We start from the raw sequence: 23,392 nt of genomic DNA on the forward strand, positions 1-23,392 counted from the left end.
TTTTTTTTTAAAGATTTTATTTATTTATTTGACACAGAGAGAGAGACAGCCAGAGAGGGAACACAAGCAGGGGGAGTGGGAGAGGGAGGCTTCCCGCTGAGCAGGGAGCCCGATGCAGGGCTCGATTCCAGGAGCCTGGGATCATGACCTGAGCCGAAGGCAGACGTTTAACGACTGAGCCACCCAGGCGCCCCTGGACTTTCACTCTTGGTGGTCAGGGGAGCCATGGGTCATTCTGCGCAGCACAGTGACATGGGCCAACTTTCATTTTAATAGACACCCCCCCGCCCCTGGCTGCTGAGAGGAAAATAGACTGTTGGGGCCAGGGCAGAAGCAGGAAGACAGTAAGGAGGCCACAACAGGCACCCTGGATGATCCTAAGTGTCTCCCCTGCCCTGGCGGGCCCTGTCTATATCTTTCCTGAGTGCGCATGCACTTAGATGTTTGGGAATGCTTGCAGGAGCCTCCTGAAGAAGCACTGGTCCCCAAAGCCCGAGTCTACATTGGTGACCCATGGAGAGCATACAGCGTGGTTGAGGGTGAGGGTCAGAAAGGCGAAGATGAGGAACCACCAAAGAACAGGAACCTTAGGCTACAACTTATCATTAAGCCTGGGGGCCCATGGGAGGCAGGTCTGGGAGTCTAGTGGTTTAGAACAATAGAAAGAAGAATGCCCTGGATGATGTCCAGCGTGTTCACAGGCACGTCACTGAGTCTTTCAAGTAGGAATGCCTTCCTCAGGAGGTTTTGAGCACTTGCTATGTGTTGGGGACCGGTGCCCAGTACAGAGATAGAGTGGGAGTAAACCTGGAATAGCTCTTATACTCAGAGAGCTCACTATGGCCATAAACAAGTGGGCAAATAAACAAATAGTGACAAATCATAATAAAGGTTAGGAAGCAAACAAAGAATGGGCTGGGAAGGATGTGAATAGCAAGGGGGACAATAGAACTCCCTTAGGTGGAAGGTGACACTTGGGTTGAGCCATTCAGTGGGACAAAGAGCCAGCTTGGACAGTCCCCAGCAGAGGGAGCAGCCTGTATGAGCAAGGAGGAGGTGGGACAGTGTCCAGAGAGGCAGCCACATGCCACTGTCACACTGCTCAGTCCACTTCCTGCTTGGCTTCTGCCCAGGACAGCGCTTCATATCCAGGGCACCAGCCTCATACTCCTGCCATTTCTGTTACAGAGTCACAGAGTCAGGCCCAGCTAGTTCTTCAACAGTGCCTAAGAAACAGCTGTATTTGCACAGTGAGCACGAAAGATACTTTCCTCTCTAACATATGAGATGCTGATAAGTGTAAGAAATTGTGGGCGAAACCAAAAGGCTGTCTTGTAAAAATCTAAGTCTATAAAATGTGCCTGCTTCCTAAAGCCACTGGCCCCCCTGGCATGACCATGCAGGGAACCAGGAGGATGGAGTGAAGCATGACAAAACATGCACACCATGCTTCTCCGTTCCCTAGGGCTACCAGAACAAAGAACCACAAACTGGGTGGCTTAAACCAACAGAAATGTATTCTCTCACAGTTCTGGAGGTTGGAAGCCCAGAATCAAGCCATCAGCTGGGGCATCTTCTCTCTGAAGTCTCCAGGGGTGGATCCTTCCTTGGTTCTCTCAGATTCTGGTAACCCAGGCACCCGTGGCTTGTGGCAGTGTCACTCGAATCTCTACTTCCATCTTCCCATGGCTGTCTTCCCTCTGTGTCTCTGTGTTCCTGCGTCTTCACATGGTGTTCTCCCTGCGTGTCTGTCTTCATATCATCTTCCCTCTTCTTATAAGGACACCAGTCATGGTGGATGAGGGCCCACCCGAATGACCTCATCCTAACTACTGACATCTGCAACCCTATTTCCAAATAAGATCACATTCTGAGGTACTTGGGGTTAGGACTTCAACATATCTTTTGGGAGGACACACACAACCCACGAAGCAATACTGTGCCAGGAAAGGAGAGTGGTTAGAAAGTACTGGGCAGCTGTTGGATGGAGTCACAGATCTCACACCAGAGAAGCTGTTCTGAGCTCACATCCACACCCTGGATCTGCTTATTCTGAATCATCCCCACTAATGCCTTTAAAAACATGCTTTACCCTAAGCGTTTCTGTTATTGATTTTATGTAAAAAGTATTTTTCTGGTGCTGACACTAGGGAATTTTTGTTAGTGGCACAGTCACTTACACTTGTGCCAGCCCAATCCCTGGCCTTCTCCCTGTCCTGCACCCCGTGGCCATCACACTGTCCAGCTGGGAAGTAAGCAGGAGTAGGTAAGGCCAGGCCAGGCTAGATCACAGAAGACCCAGCAAGTCAGCAGGACCTAGACTAGCCTGACTAGGCAGTAGGGAGCCATCCAGTCCCTAGCAGGGGAATGATGTGGGAAACACGGGGTCTCTCAGGCCTGGGCAAGGCAGGATGAAGGGGACAAATCAGGAGGCATTTGGAATTAAAGTAGAGGTGAAAGGGTCAAGAACTGGGAACCATCCATATGAAGGTACAGATTACATAAAGCTCCCAGTTTGGGGGAGATAAAGATGAACCTTAGAGGTTCTCCTTAGGAGAGAGTGGTTCTTAAGGAGAGATGGGTTGGTCAGTGATGAAACAAGAGCTCGCAGAAAGGAGAGCTTCAAGTAGAAGGAGAAGGTCAATGGCTTCAAACTTCACCAGAGACAAGTATGTAGTGGTTCAGGTGGGAAGGCCTTCCTTTCCACATGTCCTCTTATCCTCCTCAGGCAGGGGTGGATCTTTGCCCTGCTTCCAGGGTCCTAGGATGTCTCAGTCTCCCCTGGTGGCCATGTGGCCTCTGAGACCAGGGCAAGATGTCCTTCAGGTCCTGCAGCCCCTCTTCCCATGTCCTCATCAGAGCTGCAGCAAAAGGACTGGACTGAAAAGGAGGAGTGAACTTCAGGACCAGGGGAGGTGGTCTGGCTGAGTGCCTGAAATGGCCACAGTCCTGGTCCATGTGTAGACTTCTACTTTCTCCTGGTGCCACAGACATTACAGCTGAATCCATTTAAAAGAGGATGGCAAATCATGACCCCTAGATTCCTTCAACCCCTTGTAGTATACCAGGGAAATATTTATATTATGCCTCAATAACAACCATGGTGAGAAATAAATTCAGGGTTCTTTAATTTAGACTCTTAGTTCATTCATATGCTTGTTGCTAAGTTAAAAGCTTGAAAAAATTTTCTGCTGTAAAAATACAAGACTCTTGCTATTCAGATAAATAGATTTTTCAAATCAAAGACTTGAAATCTTAGAAATGATTTCAAAATGCCTTTTGGAAAGCTTTTCTGTTTCTGACCATAAAATGTCAAAGTCACATTACAGTTTTTCTATGCTTTATCTTAGCCAAAAAGCAAAGAAGCAATCCAGTTTTTCTAAATATAGTTTTACTTATTAGTATTCATTCACAGCTAAAATGATAACATGTCATGCCTAAAAATAATAAAACACATTTTTTTAGAAATGTATTGTATGGGGTGCCTGGGTGGCTCAGTCAGTTAAGCATCTGCCTTCAGCTCAGGTCATTGATCCCAGGGTCCTGGGATCGAGCCCCACATCGGGCTCCCTGCTCGGCGGGGAGCCTGCTTCTCCCTCTGCCTCTGCCGCCCCCCCTGCTTGTTCTCTCTCTCTGTCAAATAAATAAATAAAATCTTTTTTAAAAAAGAAATGTATGTAGGTGGGATTTCCAGCTATAAAGGAATTAAGAGATCAACAAATCCTCCCCCCCTAGAAACAACTATAAAACTGGACATCATTGTAAAAAAACAATCATTGCAGGGGCTCTGAAAACTGACCACAGGTAAACAACAAATTGAGAAACATATAATCGTAAAAATATAAAGATTCAGGTGAAAACAGTGGAGACAGGTGGGTTCTTGCCTGAGACTGCTTCCACCCTTCATCCCAGTCCAGTCACCCTTCATCCCAGCCCAATCACCCTGGTTGTTCTGCCAGGACAGGACTGGCCTTCACTTGGTCTGGAGTAGAGAGCAGAAACTCACAGCCAGCAGCAAATGGGAAAAGCCTGCAGATCTCCTAACCTGAAGCTGCTATCCTGGTTGGGATGAGCAATATAAGACTTTAAGACTATAAGAAATCGAATAGGAAATATTGGAGATGAGATAGCCATTGAGGTCTTGGTAAACATTCCACATAACCCTGCCTGTCTAGGAGCCTGTGCATATGCACAGAAGAGACCCAAGAGGGCCTGGAGTTAAAGTAACACCAGAGGCAGAGTTGAAATTGCCAGATTTAAATATGTCCCCCAATTCAAACATAGATTCATAGTGTTTATGCACAACCTTTGACCAATTACTGAGTAACTACTAAGCTATGCAAACACAAAGGTGACCCAAAAGAAGCTAGGCCCCCAAAAGAAAAAATACAAATAAGAATTAAAAAAAAAAAACAACAACTGAGCAGAATCATCAGTAGATGCACACTGGGGTGTGTGTGTGTGTGTGTGTGTGTGTGTGTGTGTGTGAGAGACAGATTCTACAGACAAAATCCAGGCAAGTTAAAAACAACAAAAATCAGTAACAACTAAGAATCTCAGAGGATAAAAAGAATCTAGATTAGTTACATGATCTAAAATATTCAATTTTCAACAAAAATGTGTGAGTCATGCAAAAAAAAAAAAAAAGAATTACCCATAGTTGGAGGAAAAAGCCAATGGAAACTGTCTTTGAGTAGCCCAAATACTGGATTTAATAGACAAAGACTTCAAAGCTGCTATTTTAAGTATGTTAAAAAAAAAAAAACCCAAAGGAAACCATGTTTAAAGAATTTGAAGAAAATATTATTAAGTGACTCGAAAAGTAGGAATATCAATAAAAATAAAATAATTTTTTAAAGGACCAAATGGAAATCCTAGGGTTGAAAAATACAGTAACAAAATGAAAATTTTATTATATGAGATCAGCAAATTTGAGATATTAGAAGAAGGAATCAGTGAATTTGAAGATGGGTCAATAGAAATTCTCCAGTCTGAAAAACAAAGAGAAAAACAATTGAAAAAAGAAATGATCAAATTCTCAGAGACCTGTGGAACAACATCAAGCATGCCAACTGCATAATGGGAACCCCAGAATAAGAGGAGAGAGAAAAAGGGCAGGAAAAAAATTTAAAAGAAATAATGGTTGAAAACCTCTCAAATTTTATGAAAGCTTTAATCTATAGATCCAAGAAACCTAATGAACACCAATTAGGAAAAACAAAGAGATCTTCACTTAGTCATATCCAACTCTTGAAAGCAAAAAACAAAGAGGAAATCTTGAAAGTAGCAAGAGAAAAACTAATCATATGTAGGGAATCAAAACTACAAAGGATGACTAAACCTCATCAGAAAAAATGGAGGCCAGAAAGCATTAGAATGACAAATTCAAAGTGCTGAAAGAAACAATTGTCAGCCAAGAATTCTATATCCAGCAAAACTATTCTTCAAAATCGAAAGTGAAATAAAGATAGTCTTAGATAAACAAAGACTGAGATAATGTGAGACTAAGATACATGCCTTACAAAAAATACTAAACCAAGTCCTTCAGGATTAAAGAAAATTACTTCACTTGGTAACTTGAATCCACAAAAAGAAATGAAGAAATTAATGCCAGAAATGGTAAAAAATGTATGTAATTATAAAAGACTTATAGAATATACATCTTTTACTATTTCTTTAGGTGGCATAAAATTATATAGAGCAAGTATATTTTGGGGTTTACAACATATATAGATGTGTTAATATATATGACACTAACAGCACAAAAGTGAAGGTGGGGTAGGGAGAAAAGGAAGCTATATTGGAACAAGGCTGCTATAATTTACTGGATTAAGTTAGTATTAACCTGAGGTAGATTGTAATATGTTAAAATGTACACTGTAATTCCTAGAGCAAATACTAAGACAATAACTGAAAAATATAGTTTAAAAATCAACCAAGGAGGGGGTGCCTGGGTGGCTCAGATGTTTGTTAAGCATCTGCCTTTGGCTCAGGTCATGATCCCAGGGTCCTGGGATCAAGCCCCACATCAGGCTCCCTGTTCAGTGGGGAGCCTGCTTCTCCCTCTCTTTCTGCCTGCCACTCCCCCTGCTTGTGTGCTCTATCTCTCTCTCTCTCTGTCAAATAATAGAAAAAAAATCTTTAAAAAAATAAAATTTTAAAAAATTTAAAAAATCAACCAAGGAATTAAAGTTCTTTTGTTTAACACACACACACACACACACAAAAGAAGGAGAAACAGAGAAACAAAAAAGACATGAAGCATATAGAAAATAGCAAAATGACACATAAATCCAATCATATTAGTAACTAGATTAAATGTGAATAGAATAAATATCCCAGTCAAAAGACACAAATTGTCAGAGTAGATAAAAAAGCAAATCCAGCTATATGTTGCCTATAAGACACACACTTTCAATTCAAAGACACAAATAGGTTGAAAGCAAAATGGTATCTGCTCTCACCACTCTTATTCAGCTCAATACTGGGGGTTCTGGCCTGTACAATGAAACAAGAAAGATTAACCAGATGTAATACATGCAAACTGGAAAAGAAAAAGAAAAACTGGTTTTATTCACAGTATAATCCAGTATGTAGAAAATCTCAGGATAAAAGATCAATATACAAAATACCAATTTTTCCGATGTACTCACAATGAACAGTCCAAAAACAAAATTAAGAAAATCTTGTTTACAATAGCATTCAAAGGAATACTTAGAGGAGTAAATTTAACTTAAGAAGTTCAAGACTTGTATGCTAAAAAGTACCAAACAGGGCGCCTGGGTGGCTCAGTTGGTTAAGCGACTGCCTTCGGCTCAGGTCATGATCCTGGAGTCCCAGGATCGAGTCCCGCATCGGGCTCCCTGCTCAGCGGGGAGTCTGCTTCTCCCTCTGACCCTCCCCCCTCTCATGCTTTATCTCATTCTCTCTCTCTCAAATAAATAAATAAAATCTTTAAAAAAATGAAAAATAAAAAAAAATAAAAAGTACCAAACATTACAAGAGAAATTAAAGATCTATATAAATTTAGATATATTCCATCTTCAAAATGGATGGAAAGAAACAATATTATTAAGACGGCAGTTTTCCCCAAATTGACTGATAGAATCCCCATCAATATCCTGGTAGAATTGCTTGTAGAAATTGACAAGCCAATCCTAAAATGTATATGAAAATGCAGAAGACATGGCAGTAGCCAAAACAATTTTTTTAAAAGAACAACAAAGTTGGAGGACTCATACTACCTGATTTCAAAACTTACTACAAAATCACAGTAATCAAGACAATGTGGTATTGGCACAAAGACAGACATGTAGATCAATGGAACAGAATTAAGAGTTCAGAAATAAACCTTTATATTTAGTCAACTGATTTTCATCAAGGGTGCCATGGTAGTTCAGTTGAGTAAAAAATGGTCTTCCGTGAATGTTACTGGAACAGTTGGATATCCATATGCAGAAACATGAACTAGGAACCTCACCTCACAAAACATATAAAATTTAACCCAAAATGAATTATAGGCTTAAAAATAAAAGTGACTTCTAGAAAACATTACAGAAAATCTTTATGACCTTGGGTTAGGTAAAGAGTCCTAAAATATTATACAAAAAAAGCACTGTATGATACCAAAGAAGTAATACACTGGACTTCATCAAAATTAAAGACTTTTGCTCTTAAAAAGATACCATTAAGAAAATAAAAAGACAAACCACAGTCTATAAGAAAATATTTGCTAATCCATGTCTGAGAAAAGATCTGTATCTCAAATATACGAATAAGAAGTCAAACAACAGAATTTAAAAATGGACAAAAGATTTTAATAGCTATTTCACCAAAGAAGATATTCAAATGATTAATAAGCATGCAAAAAACATATGTCTATACAAAGACTTATATGTGAACGTTTACAACAGCTGGGCACTTGGGGATGACTCTGTCCCTGTTGTTGCTTCTAGGGCTTCCTGGAAGGAGGAGAGTGTTGGGCTGCCCTGCTGTGCTTGAATGGATCTGCAGTACACAAATCAAATCGATCATGAGTTGTAGTAACGATAAGAACAATACTATTATATAATCGGTTTATTCCTGGCAACCACGGCATTCTGCTCCAGTCCAGGCTCTGCCAGTTTCAAGGCACAGTGACGACCATCGTGTTATCTAAACCTCACGCACCCAGTGGGTAAAATTCTCCCTAAGACCTCCCTTGGCCACCTAGTAAGCTCCTCACTATCCCCGGGTCACCTAGCCATCTCCTCACAGCCTCACAATATCCCAGGTGGCAATGGCCTAAGCCACCCAGTCTGTTATTCACAATAGGGTGCATCTTGGCTGGTTAAGATAGATCCTACTCTCCTTATCATTGTCTCTTTGAAACAAAAAGATATGTCATATTACCCTGGTCTGTCTGATAAAGAGAACAAAGGAGACAGAAATGAGAGCATTTACTATGACTGAGCTCCATTTGCTGGGATTTTAAGAAATTGGTGCAAAACCACAGTAGCCAAGGAGGAGGGAGAAATGTGGTTTACTGAGCTTTGCTGAAAAGAAGGAATTTCTCTCAGGGGACAACTTGCTTGGAAATAGAAGGAGATGAAGTTTAGACATGTGATTCTCATTACCAGCTACATCCTTTCAGACAGAAGGCAGATATAATTGGATCCATTTCTATTTTAATTATAATTCTTTGGCTTTGAAGAAATCACCAATGGAAATTTGCAAGCCACCACAAACGCCGCCATTTCAAATTCCCTGGATTTTAATGTGGCCTGGATTTCCTTCGGCAAGGCTGAGGCTACCCACCACAACTGATGTTTGTTGTTGTTACGGACCTAAAGTTTTCCCCAAACAAAGATGAACTTCTCCTTCTCTTCTTTCCTCTTTCCCTCCCTCATTCAAGAGAGAGAGCTTCTAAATTTTGCCAACCCTTTCCCCTACAAAAAACAGGAGAGAGAAAGAAGCCTTTTGTAATGAATGACAGCAGAGTGCAGACACATAGGGCTTCCTTTTGTTTCCCCCCTAGCCAGCCAGAGGGGTTCCCCAACCTCTCTAGATCTCAGATTTAGGAGTAGTCACAAGTCCTGAGACATGCCTGAAACTTGGAGGGCAGGCTCCTTATAAAGTCAAACAGTATAACCAGCACTGTGAAACTCCAGAGTTAAACCTCATTTTAGCTCTTTCCTACTCACTTTCTTTCCATCAGTCTCTGTCTCAAAGACATTCTTGGCAGAGTTGGAAGAGAACCTGGCACGATCTAATCCTGAGGATAAGTGCTGAGGGCAGTGCTGAGGTGCCCATGCAGCCACCAAGAGGGTCCCTGCTCGCAAGTCCACGAGAGAGGAGCCTGGCAACTATCTGAGGCTCAATGTCTGTCCTCCGACACTGGCCGCACAGATGGCTGGGGGCTCATTGCACATGGCCTGCGTGGGACAAAGGCAAGACCAGTCTTGCTTTTGAAGTTAAGCAAATAAATATAAGAAGCATGATCCATGTTGTAGCCATAGTCTTGGTTCAAACTAAAAGTCAGATAAAAGAGTTAGGAGTGTGCTCCAATGTTTTGCTTGCTCCAATCTGCCCTGCACTCAAATGTTTTACTCCAATTCACTATAATTCAACAAGTCTTAATAAGTTATGTTAGTGTGGAAGTAGAACAGTATTTCTTTGTTTATTTGCCTAGTTGGTTCCTTTATGCACATATGCAAGTAAAATAATTGTGACTACATCAAACTGAAAGGCTTCTGCACAGCAAAGGAAACCAGGAAACAAAAAGGCAACCTACTGAATAGAAGAAGGTATTTGCAAATGATATATCCAATAAGGGATTAATATCTGGAATATATAAATTACTAATACAACTCAACACTAAAAAAACAAACAATATGATTAAAAAATGGGAAGGGGACCTGAATAGACATTTTTCCAAAAAAAGATACATAAATGGCCAACGGACAATTCAATTAGTTCAACACAACTAATCATCAAGGAAATGCAAATCAAGACCACAATGAGATATCACCTTCACCTGCTGTAATGGCTAAAATAAAAAAACACAAGAAACAAGTGTTGGCAAGGATGTGGAGAAAGGGGAACCCTCCTACACTGTTGGTGGAAATGCAAACTGGTGTAGCCACCATGGAAAACAGTATGGAGGGTCCTCAAAAAGTCAAAAATAGAATTACCATACAATTCAGTAATTCCACTTCCTGGGTATTTATTCAAAGAAAATGAAAACACTAATTTGAGAAGACATATGCACTCCTATGTTTATTGTAGCATTATTTACAATAGCCAAGATATGGAGGCAACCCAAGTATCTTTCGATAGATGAATGGATAAAGAAGATGTGACACACACACACACACACAGAGGACTATTACCCAGCCATAAAAAAGGAAGAAATCTGACTATCTGAGACAACATGGATGGACCTACAGGGTATTATGCTAAGTGAAGTAAGTCAGACAAAGACAAATACTACATTATTTCACTTATATGTGGAATCTAAAAAACAAGACAAAGGAACAAACAAACAGCAGAAACAGACCCATACATATAGAGAACTGATGGTTGCCAGGGGGTAGAGGATAGGCAAAATGAGTGAAGGGGAATGGGAGATACAGGCTTCCAGTTATGGAATGAATAAGTTGCAGGGAGAAAAGGTACAGCATAGAGAACATAATCAATGGTATTGTAATAGTTCTGTATGGTGATAGATGGTAGTAGTTACACTGGTGGTGGGTGTAGCATAACACAGACTTATCAAATCACTATATTGTACACCTGAAACTAATGTAACATTGTATATCAACTATAAAAATAAAAACTACAATGAGGTATCATCTTACATCAGTTATAATAGCTAGTACCAAAAAGATAAGAAATAATGACAATAATGTGGAGAGCACCCTTGTGCACTGTTGATGGGAATGTAAATTGGTACAGCCACTATGGAAAACAGTAGGGAGGTTCCTTAAAAAATAAAAAATAGAAATATAATCAAGCAATTCCACTTACATGTATTTTTTTAAAGATTTATTTATTTATTTAAGTAATCTATTCTACACCCAACGTGGGGCTTGAACTCAAGATCCCAAGATCAAGAGTCACATACTCTACCAACTGAGCCAGCCAGGCATTCTCACTCATGGGTATTTATCCAAAGGAAACAAAAACACCAATTCAAAGAGATATATGCACCCCTATGCTCACTGCAGCATTATCTACAATGGCCAAGATATGGAAGCAAACTATATGCTAAGTGAAATAAGTCAAATAGAGAAAGACAATTAACATGATTTCACTTATATGTGGAATCTAAAAAGCAAAACAAACGAACAGAAACAGACTCAAACAGAGAACAAACTGGCAGGGGTGGAGTGTGGGTAAAATAGGTGAAGGGGGTTAAGAGGTACAAAATAAAATAAAGTTATAAAATAAATAAGTCATGGGAATAAAAAATAGCATAGGGAATAAAGTCAATAATACTATAATAACTTTGTATGGTGACAGATGGTAACTACACTGATCATGGTGAGCATTTTGTAATGTATATAACTGTCAAATCCCTATGTTGTATACCTGAAACTAAAAATAATATTGTATGTTAGCTACACTTCAATTTTAAAAAAAAGCATTATTATTAGGGGTTAGGGAAATTAGGGGTTAGTCCAGAAGATTTAACATCCAAATGACAAATTTCAGAGAGAACAGAGTAAACAGAAGGAAGAAAACTGTCAAAGAAGTAATCCAAGGGGCACCTGCATGGCTCAGTGGGTTAAGTGTCTGACTCTTGATATCAGCTCAGGTCTTTATCTCAGGGTCGTGGGTTCAAGCCCCGAGTTGGGCTCCATGCTGGGCATGGAGCCTACTTTAAAAAAAAAAAAAGAAAGAAAAAATTCAAGAATGCACATAATATTTATGGAAACTAATTAAAATCTCAAATTGAGAAAATCAAGGAAAGGACATTTGCTTCCACTCAAGATGGATTAACAAGAGCATAAAACAGGATTTTATATCCCTGCCTCAAATAAACAAACAAACCAAGACACAATATATGAAACAACAGGTTTAAAGATATTGGACATTGGGCAATAATAAACATTAACCTGATAGACAAGAACAGAATAACGTGAGCTCTTTTGTCCAGCTTACTGCCTTAAGAGCTTAGGGAGAGGGTACCCAGGCAGAGACTAGCAGTCTCCCTGAGTTGAAGAGTCACAGGGAGAGCAAGGTGGCTAAAGTGCTTAGGACAGAGAGAGAATCCCAGAGATCTGAGAGGGTCACCCTTGAGTATTTAGCAGAGAAGTATTTACCAGCACAGGAGGAGAGGAACTGCCTAAGACTAAGGAACAGAACTATCTGACAGGATTGGAGAACAGTGGCTGGTACTGACACCGAGCTGGGAACAGTGCCTATTCCCACCAGCCAGACTGGAAAAACTCATAATTCACAGAGCATTGAGTAGAATACTCAGAAAAGCCTTGCCTCAGTAACGGGAAATAATTAGACCCAGACTAAGCACTACTCTGGACCCACTAGAATCATAAAAATAAGACTTGAAAGGATCAGACTTTTTCTAAGAAATTTAACTACATCCCAGAATAAACCTTAAAAATATTAACAGTACAACAACAAAAAAATACCTGGCACTCAACAAGGTAAAATTAAATGTCTGGTATTAAAACAAAGGTCGCCAGGCAATGAAGTAGGAAAGTACAATTCACAATAAGAAAAATAATCAATAAATTGAAACCAACCAACCAACAGCTGTCACAGATGTTAGAATAAGCAAAGCTATTAAAACAATTATTATAACTGTCTTCTCTATGTTCAAAATTTTAAATAGAAATGTAAGATATATATTTTTAAAAAGTACCTAAATTAAATTTCTAGAAATGAAAACTACAATGTCCAGGGCGCCTGGGTGGCTCATTCGGTTAAGCGTCTGCCTTCGGCTCAGGTCATGATCCCAAGGTCCTGGGATTGAGTCCTGCATCGGGCTCCCTGCTCTGCAGGGAGCCTGCCTCTCTCTCTCTCTCTCTTTATGTCTCATGAATAAATAAATAAAATCTTTTTTTTTTAAAAAAAGAAAACTACAATGTCTGAAATGAAAATGCGCTGGATGGTATTAATGGCAGAGAAGAAGGAGGAGGAGGAGGAGGGGGAGGAGGAAGAAGAAGGTAGAAGGGAACCTTTGTGAACTGCAGGACAATTTCAATCAGCCTAACATATATATAAATGTAGTCTTCATAGGAGAGAAGAGAATGGGAGGTCAAAAATATTTTATTCCATGGCTGAAATTTTCCCTAGTTTTTTGCAAACAAAACTCCAAAGATCCAAGGAATTCAATGAATCCCAAGCCTAAGAAACATGGAGAAAACTACACCAAGTCACAAAACAATTTTTTTCAAAGATTTTATTTATTTATTTGACAGAGAGAGACACAAAGAGAGAGAGAGAGAGCACAAGCAGGGGAGTGGGAGAGGGAGAAGCAGGCTTCTTGCTGAGCAGGGAGCCCGATGCGGGGCTCGATCCCAGGACCCTTGGACCATGACCTGAGCCAAAGGCAGACGCTTAACGACTGAGCCACCCAGGCGCCCCAAAAACAATTTTTAAAAACGGTGACCAGAAACTCTTAAAGGCAGCTGGGGAAGGAGGTCAGGGGAGTTATGTACAGAGAGACCAAGGTAAGAACAACAGACTTCTTGCTGGAAACAATGTAAGCAAGAAGATATGGAGCAATATCCTTAAAGTACTGAAAGAAGAAACTGCACTTTAAATCCTATAGCCACTGAAAATATCTTTTAAAAAATGTAGGCAAAATAAAGATGTTTTCAGACACAAAAGCTGAAAGAATTCATCAGCATCAGAACTGCACTACAAAAAAATATTAGAGGATATCCTTCCAGCAAAAGGGAAATGATGTCAGAAGTAAATCTGGATCTACACAAAGAAATGAAAGGCACCAGAAATGGTAACTAACTACATGGGTAAATATATATATTTTTCTTATTATTTAAGTCCCTTTAAAAATAATTGACAACTTGGGGGCGCTTGGGTGGCTCAGTCGTTAAGCATCTGCCTTTGGCTCAGGTCATGATCCCAGGGTCCTGGGATCGAGCCCCACATCGGGCTCCCTGCTCAGCGGAAGGCCTGCTTCTCCCTCTCCCACTCCCCCTGCTTGCGTTCCTGCTCTCGCTATCTTTCTCTGTCTGTCAAATAAATAAATAAAATCTTTAAAAAAAATAAAAATAAATAAATAAAAATAATTGACAGCTTAACAAAAGTAATAATATTTCATTGTAGAGTTTTTAACAAATGTATAAAATGGATGATAAATTCTAGGAGGGGAGAAATGTAAGTAAAGTGTTATAAGTTTCTAATACTATAAGTGAAGTGATACATCACTTGAAGGTAGATTGTAATAAGTTAAAGATGTATAATATAAACCCTAAAGTTAACTACCAGATATTAGAGAAGAAAAAGATTTACGAAGTTGAAGATACTTGTTTGTGGCCTAATAGTGATCTGTTCTGGAAAATGTTCCATGTGCACTTGAGAAGAATGTGTATTCTGCTGTTTTTGGAAGGAATGTTCTGACTATATCTGTTAGATCCATCTGGTCCAATGTGTCACTAAAGGCCACTATTCCCTTATTTATTTTCTGTTTGGATGATCTATCCATTGGTGTAAGTGGGGTGTTAAAGTCCTCTATTATTACTGTTTTACTACTGATTTTTTCCTTTGTTTGTTAATAGCTGCTCTATATGTATTTGGGTGTTCCCATGTTGGAAGCATAAACATTTACAATTGTTACATCTTCTTGTTGAATTTTCCCCTTTATGGTTATGGAGTGTCCTTCTTTGTCTCTTGTTACAGTCTGTTTTAAAGTCTATTTTGTCCAATATTAAGTATTGCTACCCTGGCTTTCTTTTCATTCCATTTGCATGATAAATGTTTTCCCATCCCTTCACTTTCAACCTGTATGCGTCTTTAGGTCTGAAATGAGTCTCTTGTAGATAGCACATAGATGGGTCTTGCTTTTTATCCATTCTGCCACCCTTTTGATTGGAGCATTTAGTCCATTCGCATTCAAAGTAATTATTTATAGGAGCATTCCTATTGCCATTTTGTTACTTGTTTTATGATTGCTTTGTAGTTCTTCTCTGTTCCTTTCTTCTCTTGCTTTCTTCTCTCATGGTTTGCGGGCTTTCTTTAGTGATATACTTGGATTCCTTTCTCTTTATTCTTTGCATATCTGACTAGTTTTTTTAATATTTGAAAATATCTAAATAAATTATACTTTTATTCGTTTATTTTTATTTTTAAAATATGGAACCCTTCACGAATTTGCATGTCATCCTTGAGCAGGGGTCATGCTAATCTCTGTATCATTCTAATTTTAGTAGATGTGCTGCCAAAGTAAGCACTATTTTTTATTTTTTTAAGTTTTAATTTAAATTCCAGATAAGACTGGAATTTAGTTAACTGGAATTTAAATTAATCCCCTTCACCTATTTAACCCATTCCCCACCCCCACCTTTCTCTGGTAATCATAAGTCTATGACTGGTTTTTGATTTGTGGTTGCCATTAGGTTTGTATATAACATCTTATGCACACAGCAATCCGTATTAAGTTGATGGTTGCTCACATTTGAACCCATTCTTCACTCCTCTCCCCTCCATGTTTTGGATATTTGGTGTCATACTTAACATCCTTTTGGGAATCCCTTGACTGATTTTTATAGAAATACTTAATTTTACTTCTTTTCTGCTTTTTACTTTTCTTACTCCTACTTATGATCTTTCCTTTTCACTCAGGATCCCCTTTAACATTTCCTGTAGGGATGGTTTAGTGGTCATGAATTCCTTGAACTTTTGTTTGTCTGGGTAACCTTTTATCTCCTTCTATTCTGAATGATATCCTTGCTAGATAGAGTATTCTTGGTTGCAGGTTTGTTGGTTTTTTTTTTTCTTTCAGGATTTTGAATATATCATGCCACTTTCATCTGGTCTGCAAAGTTTGTGCTGAAACATCAGCTGATAGCCTTTTGGGGTTTCCCTCGTATGTAACTGATTTCTCTTGCTGCTTTTAAAATTCTCTATCACTGTTTTTGCCATTTAAATTACTATGTGTCTTGGTCTGGACCTCCTTGGGTTGACCTCTGTGCCTCCTGGATCTGGATTTCTGTTTCCTTCCCCAGATTCGGGAAGTTGTCAGCTATTATTTCTTCAAATAATTTTTCTGCCCCCTTTCCCTCTCTTCTCCTGGGATCCCTGCAATGCAAATGTTATGCTTGATGGTGTCACTGAGTTTCCTTAACCCTCATTTATTATTATTTTTTATCTCCTGTTCAACTTGATTGCTTTCCATTACTCTGTCCTCTAGGTCACTGATTTTTTTTCTTCTGCTTCCTCTAGTCTACTGTATTTTTAATTTCAGGTATAGAGTTTTTTTTTTTTTTATCTCTGATTGGTTCTTTTTTATGTTTTCTATCTCTTTGTTAAGAGTCTCACTGAGGTCCTCCACTCTTTTCTTAAGTCCAGTGAGTATCTTTATGACCGATAATTTAAATTCTCCATCAAGCATATTACTTATCTGTTTCATTTAGGTCTCTTGCTGTGATATTTTTAGATCTCTTGTGCTTTTGTCCTGTTCTTTCATTTGGGACATATTCTTCCTCCTCCTCATTTTGTCTAACTCTTTGTGTCTGTTTCTATGTGTTAGGAAAATCAGCTATTTCTCCTGCTCTTGAAAATAGTGGTGTTATGAAGATGAGGTCCTGTAGTGCCCTGCAGTACAATGTTCCCTGTTCTCCAAAACCTGTCACTTCAGAAGTGTTCCCCATGTGTGTCGGGTGCACCCTGCTGTTGTGGCTGAGCTGCAACTGCCTTCAGTCCAGTCATCTGCAATAGCTCTCTTTGCCTGTTGTGGGCATGCTTGGCATGCTTGGTCCCTGTGTTGTTAAGGGGCCAGTCTGGGACTGACCTGGGCTTGAGCTGAGTCAGACCAGGCATTTGCCAGAGATGCAGCAGTACAGAACTGCAGGGTGCTTTCCCTGTGTTGTCCCCTGAAAAGCTTTCATTAGTGAATGGGGCCGACAGTCAGACCAAATGCCTGCTCCCAGCTCACAGATGGCAGTGCAGTCAGACTGGTATGTGTGGTTATCTTCCCCTCTCCCCAGGGAAGAATCCCTTTGGAGTGGAGTTGGCCCCTGTCAGGGCTGCTTGTATACTGCCAGGCTTGTGGCATCACTTTAGATGGGGTCTAGCCAATGCATATTGGAGGGTGCAGGTCAGCAGGAGAATGTGGAGGCAGGGTACCCAGTGTCAGCAAGGTCTACACAGGTCCACTGTCTCAGGTGGACTCACAGAAGCAGGTGGGGTGGGGCCCCTGGGTGGCTCAGTCATTAAGCATCTGCCTTTGGCTCAGGTCATGATCCCAGGGTCCTGGGATTGAGCCCCACGTTGGGCTCCCTGCTGAGCAGGGAGCCTGATTCTCTCTCTCCTACTTCCCCTGCTTGTGTTCCCTTTCTTGCTATCTCTCTGTCAAATAAATATTAAAAAAAAAAAAAAAGAAGCAGCAGCATGTGGGGCTGGGGTTGCAGTGTTAGCAAGGTTTAGGTGGGTCTGCTGTGGGAGGGGACGTGGAACCAGGCCTAGCTGCAGGGTGGTGTGTGTCCACAAGAGAACAAGGGGGTGGGGAGCACTGTTAGCACATTAGGTAGCCATGTTGGTGCAGCACTGGTTCCCACTGGTGTCCCTAGGCTAGGGGGTGGGGGGAGGGCAATGGCACCCGCCAGCTCATTTGTTCTTGGAGAAGTCCCAACAATCCCTGCCCCTCTAGCATATACTCTGAGATTAGTAAGCAAATCTCCCTCCCGTATACGCCAGGCATTTTTCAAACTGCTGCTTCTGTGCTGTATCTCCGTGGATGTTTTTTGTGCCATCTCTTTAAGGGTGAGGACTCAGTTTCCTCTCACCAACCCCCCACTGCTCTCCGAGAGCTGAGCCCACCGATTTTTAAAGTTCCAAGTGTTAAGCCCTACTGATTATAAGAATTCATGAAATTATGCCCTTCTGGTTCTCAAAGCCAAATGTTATGTGGATTCATCTTCCCCATGTGGGCTCCCTAGTGTGAGCGTCTGTTTCTCTCCCTTCTCCACACCGGCAGCATCCCTCCGCCCCACCACCCATGGACAGCCCCATGGACAGCTGTGGTCCATTTAGCTCCCAAAGCACCCTGCCCTTCCTACCCTGCTCACTGTCACTTTTTCTCTCCATTTAACTGTGGAGAACCTGTTCTGCCAGTCTCCGGGTCATTTTCTGCATTATTTACACTGACGCAGGTGTTACCTAGTTGTATCCCTGGGATGAGGTGAGCTTAAGGTCCTCCTACTCCACCATCTTCCCCAAAGTCCCCCAAATTTGTGTTGTTTTAAGTCACTACATTTGAGGTAATTTTGTTATGCAGCAATACTAAACACAGACCTAAATGTAAAACCTGAGATGACAGAACTTCTGTGAAAAATTCTTTATAAATGAGTTAGGCAAAGGTTTCATCTATGCAACACTTCTTACATGTAATTTCTTTATACACAACCATAACCTATAAAACAATTTGACAAATTAGACCTATTCAGTAAAACTTCTGCTTTCAGAAGACTCTGTTATGACAATGAAAAGACAAGCAAGAGACTGAGAGAAAATATTTGCAAATTACATATCTGATAAAGGACTACTACATGGAACATATAAAGAACTCTCAAAGCACTATAAAAAATACAACCCATTTTTTAAAATAGGCAAAGGATTTGAATACAGCTCACTGAAGAGGATGTATGGATAGTAAATAAGCAGATTAAAAGATGCCCAATACCTTTGGCAAATTAATAAGGGAAATGCAAATTAAAACCACAAGGTACCTCTACACACCTATCAGGATGGCTAAAATTACAAAGAGTGACCATGCCAACTGTTGGGAAGGATGCAGAGGAACTAGAACCCTTATATACTGCTCATGGGAATGTAAAAAGGTACAAACACTTGGAAACACAGCTTGGTAGTTTTTAAAAAGTTAAACTTACATCTACCATATGACCCAACCATTTCACATCTAAATATTTACCCAGGGTAAAGAAAATATATCTGCATGCAAAAACTTTTACACAAATGGTCATAGCAGTTTTATTTGTAATATCTCCAAACTAGAAACAACCCAAATGTCCACCAATGGGTGAATGGATAAACAAATTTGTGGTATATCCATACAGTAGAATACTCTTCAGCAATAAAAAGGAATGAACTACTGATTCATGCTACAGTATTGATGAATCTCAAAACTTTTATACTGAGTGGAAGAAGCCAGATAATGTGTGATTCCATATATTAAAAACTTTCGAAAATGCAAAGGACTCTTTCTACCTATAGTGATAGAAAGCAATCACTGGTTGCATGATGTGGGGTGTGGGGAGGGATAGGAGAAAAGGATTACAAAGGGGCACAAGGAATTTGGGGTGGGTGAATTTGTTCACTATCACTATCTTGATATTGGTGATGGTTTCATGGCCTCATTCAAATGTCAAAGCCTGCCAATTTGCACATTTCAAATATGTGCAGGATTTTGTATGATGATTTTATTTTTATAAAGCTGTTAAACATGATGGGGCACCTGGCTGGCTCAGTTGGTGGAGTGTGCGGCTCTTGATCTCAGGGTTGTGAGTTTGAGTCCCATGTCGGGTATACAGATTACTTAAAAATAAAGCCTTAAAAAAAAGGTGTGGGGAGGGGCACCTGGGTGGCTCAGTCGGTTAAGCCGCTGCCTTCGGCTCAGGTCATGATCCCAGGGTCCTGGGATCAAGCCCTGCATCGGGCTCCCTGCTCAGCGGGGAGTCTGCTTCTCCAGCTCCCTCTGCCTGCCTCTCTGCCTACTTGTTCTCTCTCCCTGTCAAATAAATAAATAAAATCTTAAAAAAAAAAAAAAAAGGTGTGGGGGAAAAAAAGCTGTTAAACATGAAAAAAAACCCTGAATGATTTACATAAATGTACATGGATATAACAACAACACGTTAAGAATTTGGTTCTTCCAAAATTAAACTATAAATTAAATGCAATCCCTATTAAAATTCACCAAGAGTTTTGAAAAAAATGATAAACTTATTCTAAAATTTAACAGAAGAATAAGGCTTCTCAAATACTCAATTTGATCATGAAAAGCAAAGAAAAACAAATTGTCCTACCAATTAATTATGAAGATATACTATAAAGCTAAAGTTTTAAAACAGTGGATTCTCACATGGGAACAGGCAAATGGACCGCTGTACAGAACAAAGGGCTAACAAACAGATCTAGGTATTATTGGACCTGGTATATAATCTTTTAAAAAATGCTTCCACACTCTGCCAGAAAAAGAAAGCACCATTTAATGAATTGAGTTGGGAAAATTGATTCATTATGTGCAGAAAAACAAAGCACGTTCTTTACACTATTTACAAATAAGAGCCTCTGTTGGATTAAAGAACTAAATGTTAAAGGGAAAGCTTAAAGGTACCAGTGGAAAATTCCAGAGATTATATTTGTGATACTGAAGTTTATAGAGAATTCTTCCCTAAAAAAGACCCTTTAAAAAAGCCAAACCATAAAGCAAAAGGATGTATGGATTTAAACACATCAAAATTAAGAACTTCTTTTAAGCTATTAAACAGCTGACAAATCAGGAAAAGATATTTGCAATGCCAAAAACTGACAAGGTATTAATACCTGGATCCCACGTTGTCCAATGTAGTAGTCACTAGTCACATCTGGCTAGTTACATTTAAGTTAAAATTAATTAAAATTAAATAAAATTTAAAATCCAGTTTCTTGGTTGCACTAGTCACATTTCAAGTACTCAACAGCCACTCATGGCTAGTGCCTACCATATTGGGAGGGCACAAACAGAACACATTTCCAGGGGCGCCCTGTGGCTCAATCATTAAGCATTTGACTTCGGCTCAGGTTATGATTTCAGGGTCCTGGGATCAAGCCCCACATAAGGCTCCCCACTAAGCAGGGAGTCTGCTTCCTCTCTCCCTCTCCCTCTGCCCTCCCCCTGCACACACACACACTCTCTCTCTCAGGTAAATAAATAAAGTCTTTTTTTTTTTTTTTTTTTTTAAAGAACACATTCCCATCATCTCATAAAGTTCTACTGGACAGTACTGCTCTAAAATATATATGGAAATCTTGCAGAACACAAAAAAAGATAGGGCACCTAATTAGAAAATTGGCAAAGGATATAAATAAGGCAAACCCAAATGGCTAATAAGTATGTGAAGAAAAGCTCAACCTCAGTAATGAGAGAATGAAGCATCACTTTATACTCATTTGATGGGCTAAAATTTGAAAGTTGGATAATACCAAATGTTTGCAAACTTGTAGGAAACGGAACTTTCATACTTTGGTGGTGAGAGAAAGACTTGTGCAACTATTCTCAAGAGCAACCTGACACCACCTAATGAAATTAAATGTGTACATATATCCGTGACCCTGAAAGCCCCTTGTGTGCACCCTGCTTGGAAAGTTATACATCGCACACAGCAGTTGGAAGTAGAGCACTATACCAAATGTATAGTGGAAATTTAAAATCAGCAAAAGGGCTATAAATTAAACTTGAGAAATCTTTTTTTTCCCTCCAGCTTTCTTGAGGTCAACTGACACTTAATATTGTGTAAGTTTAAGGTGTACAAAGTGTTGATTTGATACATTTACATATCACACAGTGATTACCACCATAAGTGTTAGCTACCACCTTCATCCATCACATAGTTAGCATTTTTTTTGTGTGAACACATTGAAGATCCACTCTCTTAGCAACATTCAAGTATATGATACAGTATTAATAGCTATAATCACCACACAGTTCATGAGATCCCCAAATTTGTTAATCTTGTAACTGGAAGTTTGTACCTTTTATCCAGTATCTCCCCACTTCCTCCACCCTCCAACCACCACAGGTAACTAACACTCTACTCTGTTTCTCTGAGTTTGACATTTTTAGATTCTACATATGTGATATCATACAGAACTTGTCTTTCTCTGATTTATTTCACTTCGCATAATGTTCTCAAGATTGATCTAAGTTGCCACAAATGGCAGAATTTCCTTCTTTCTCATGGCTGAATAGCATTCCATCGTGTGTATATCCGTATATATTCCTATACCTGTACCTATCCCTTCCTTGTCCATTCACGTGGTGAAGGACACTTAGGTTGTTCCCATATCTTGGCTATTGTGAACAATGCTGCAATGAACACGGGAGTGCAGATATCTCTACAAGATTGTAATTTTAATTCCTTTGGATAAACACCCAGAAGTGAGATTGCTGGATCATATGGTATCATATCAGAGTTGGTCTCTAGAGGAGGGGGACAAATGGGAGTGGCACTCAGAGGTGAGGAAAACACAATTACAGCAAAATGGGGCTCACGTTGACTGATTAAGACAGTATGGGTATATAAGGAGTATTCCTGCCCTAATGGAGACAGAAAGGCAAAGGTTAGGACTGAAAGTATGGTGCTTAGAAAGAGAGAGAGTCATTTAAAGGTCAGCCATATGGAAACAACTCTGAAGGGGAACTTCTTTATTTTCCCTTCATTCCCTAATTTACTGTCTCACTCTAGCTCCAGAGGAACAAGTCAAAGAGGAAATAAGATTCTTTGCAATTGGATTCTTTAAAAGTGGTAATCAGTAATATTTCCTCTCAAGGGAATGAAAGTACAGCGCAGACTGAAGCTGGTACTTATCTAAATTTAATTTCACTCATTGTAAAGTACCAAGAGACAGTATGATTTATACCTATTGGGTAGTAGCAGGAAAATGTGAGAAAGACTTTTAGTAGTTGTATCCTACCAAGAAGCAAGCAGGATGCCACAAAAACACCTTCAGTATTTCCCATCACTTGTAGAATGAGATCATTCACCATCCTGCTCCTACTGACCCTTTCCAGACTCAATTTTCATCCCACCCCTAGTAATGGGAGCTCAGCTTCACCCAAACAGACCAACTCACTATTCTACTAGTAGTCCTTGAGATTTCCTAACCACCTGCCTGGAAAACATCCCTTGCTAATGCCTCTTTAGTGGACTGTACAATCTTTACCCATCTCTTGTGATTCTCTTATCCTAAGTTAATGTCCCACTTATAAACTGCTAGAGCACTTGCGGGCTACGCAATTTATTGGCTGATATTTTCTTTAAGCATTTTGAAGATACCATTCTATTGTCTTCCAGATTCCATTGTTTCTGCTTGGAAGTCAGATATAAATTTATGGCTTAATATCTTTAATCCATTTTTTTAAATTCCCAACTATTAACACTTTAAATACTGCTTCTGTCCCACCTATCCTCTCTTCTCCTTACAG

General features: G+C 39.8%; 1 protein-coding gene, 1 long non-coding RNA gene and 1 other non-coding gene across 6 annotated transcripts in view; 1 reads left to right on the plus strand and 2 right to left on the minus strand.

Moving 5' to 3' along the window:
* The window catches only part of LOC118533873 (zinc finger and SCAN domain-containing protein 30), a 508,183-nt gene that overhangs the window by 378,002 nt on the left and 106,789 nt on the right, over positions 1-23,392 (plus strand). The window lies entirely within an intron of this gene.
* The window catches only part of LOC118533882 (uncharacterized), a 146,264-nt gene that overhangs the window by 98,522 nt on the left and 24,350 nt on the right, over positions 1-23,392 (minus strand). The window lies entirely within an intron of this gene.
* Positions 15,319-15,422, minus strand: LOC118533892 (U6 spliceosomal RNA). Its single transcript, XR_004916418.1, has one exon. It is a non-coding gene; the product is annotated as a U6 spliceosomal RNA (small nuclear RNA).

Source organism: Halichoerus grypus, chromosome 13, assembly GCF_964656455.1.
Source record: "Halichoerus grypus chromosome 13, mHalGry1.hap1.1, whole genome shotgun sequence".
Lineage (NCBI taxonomy): Eukaryota > Metazoa > Chordata > Mammalia > Carnivora > Phocidae > Halichoerus > Halichoerus grypus.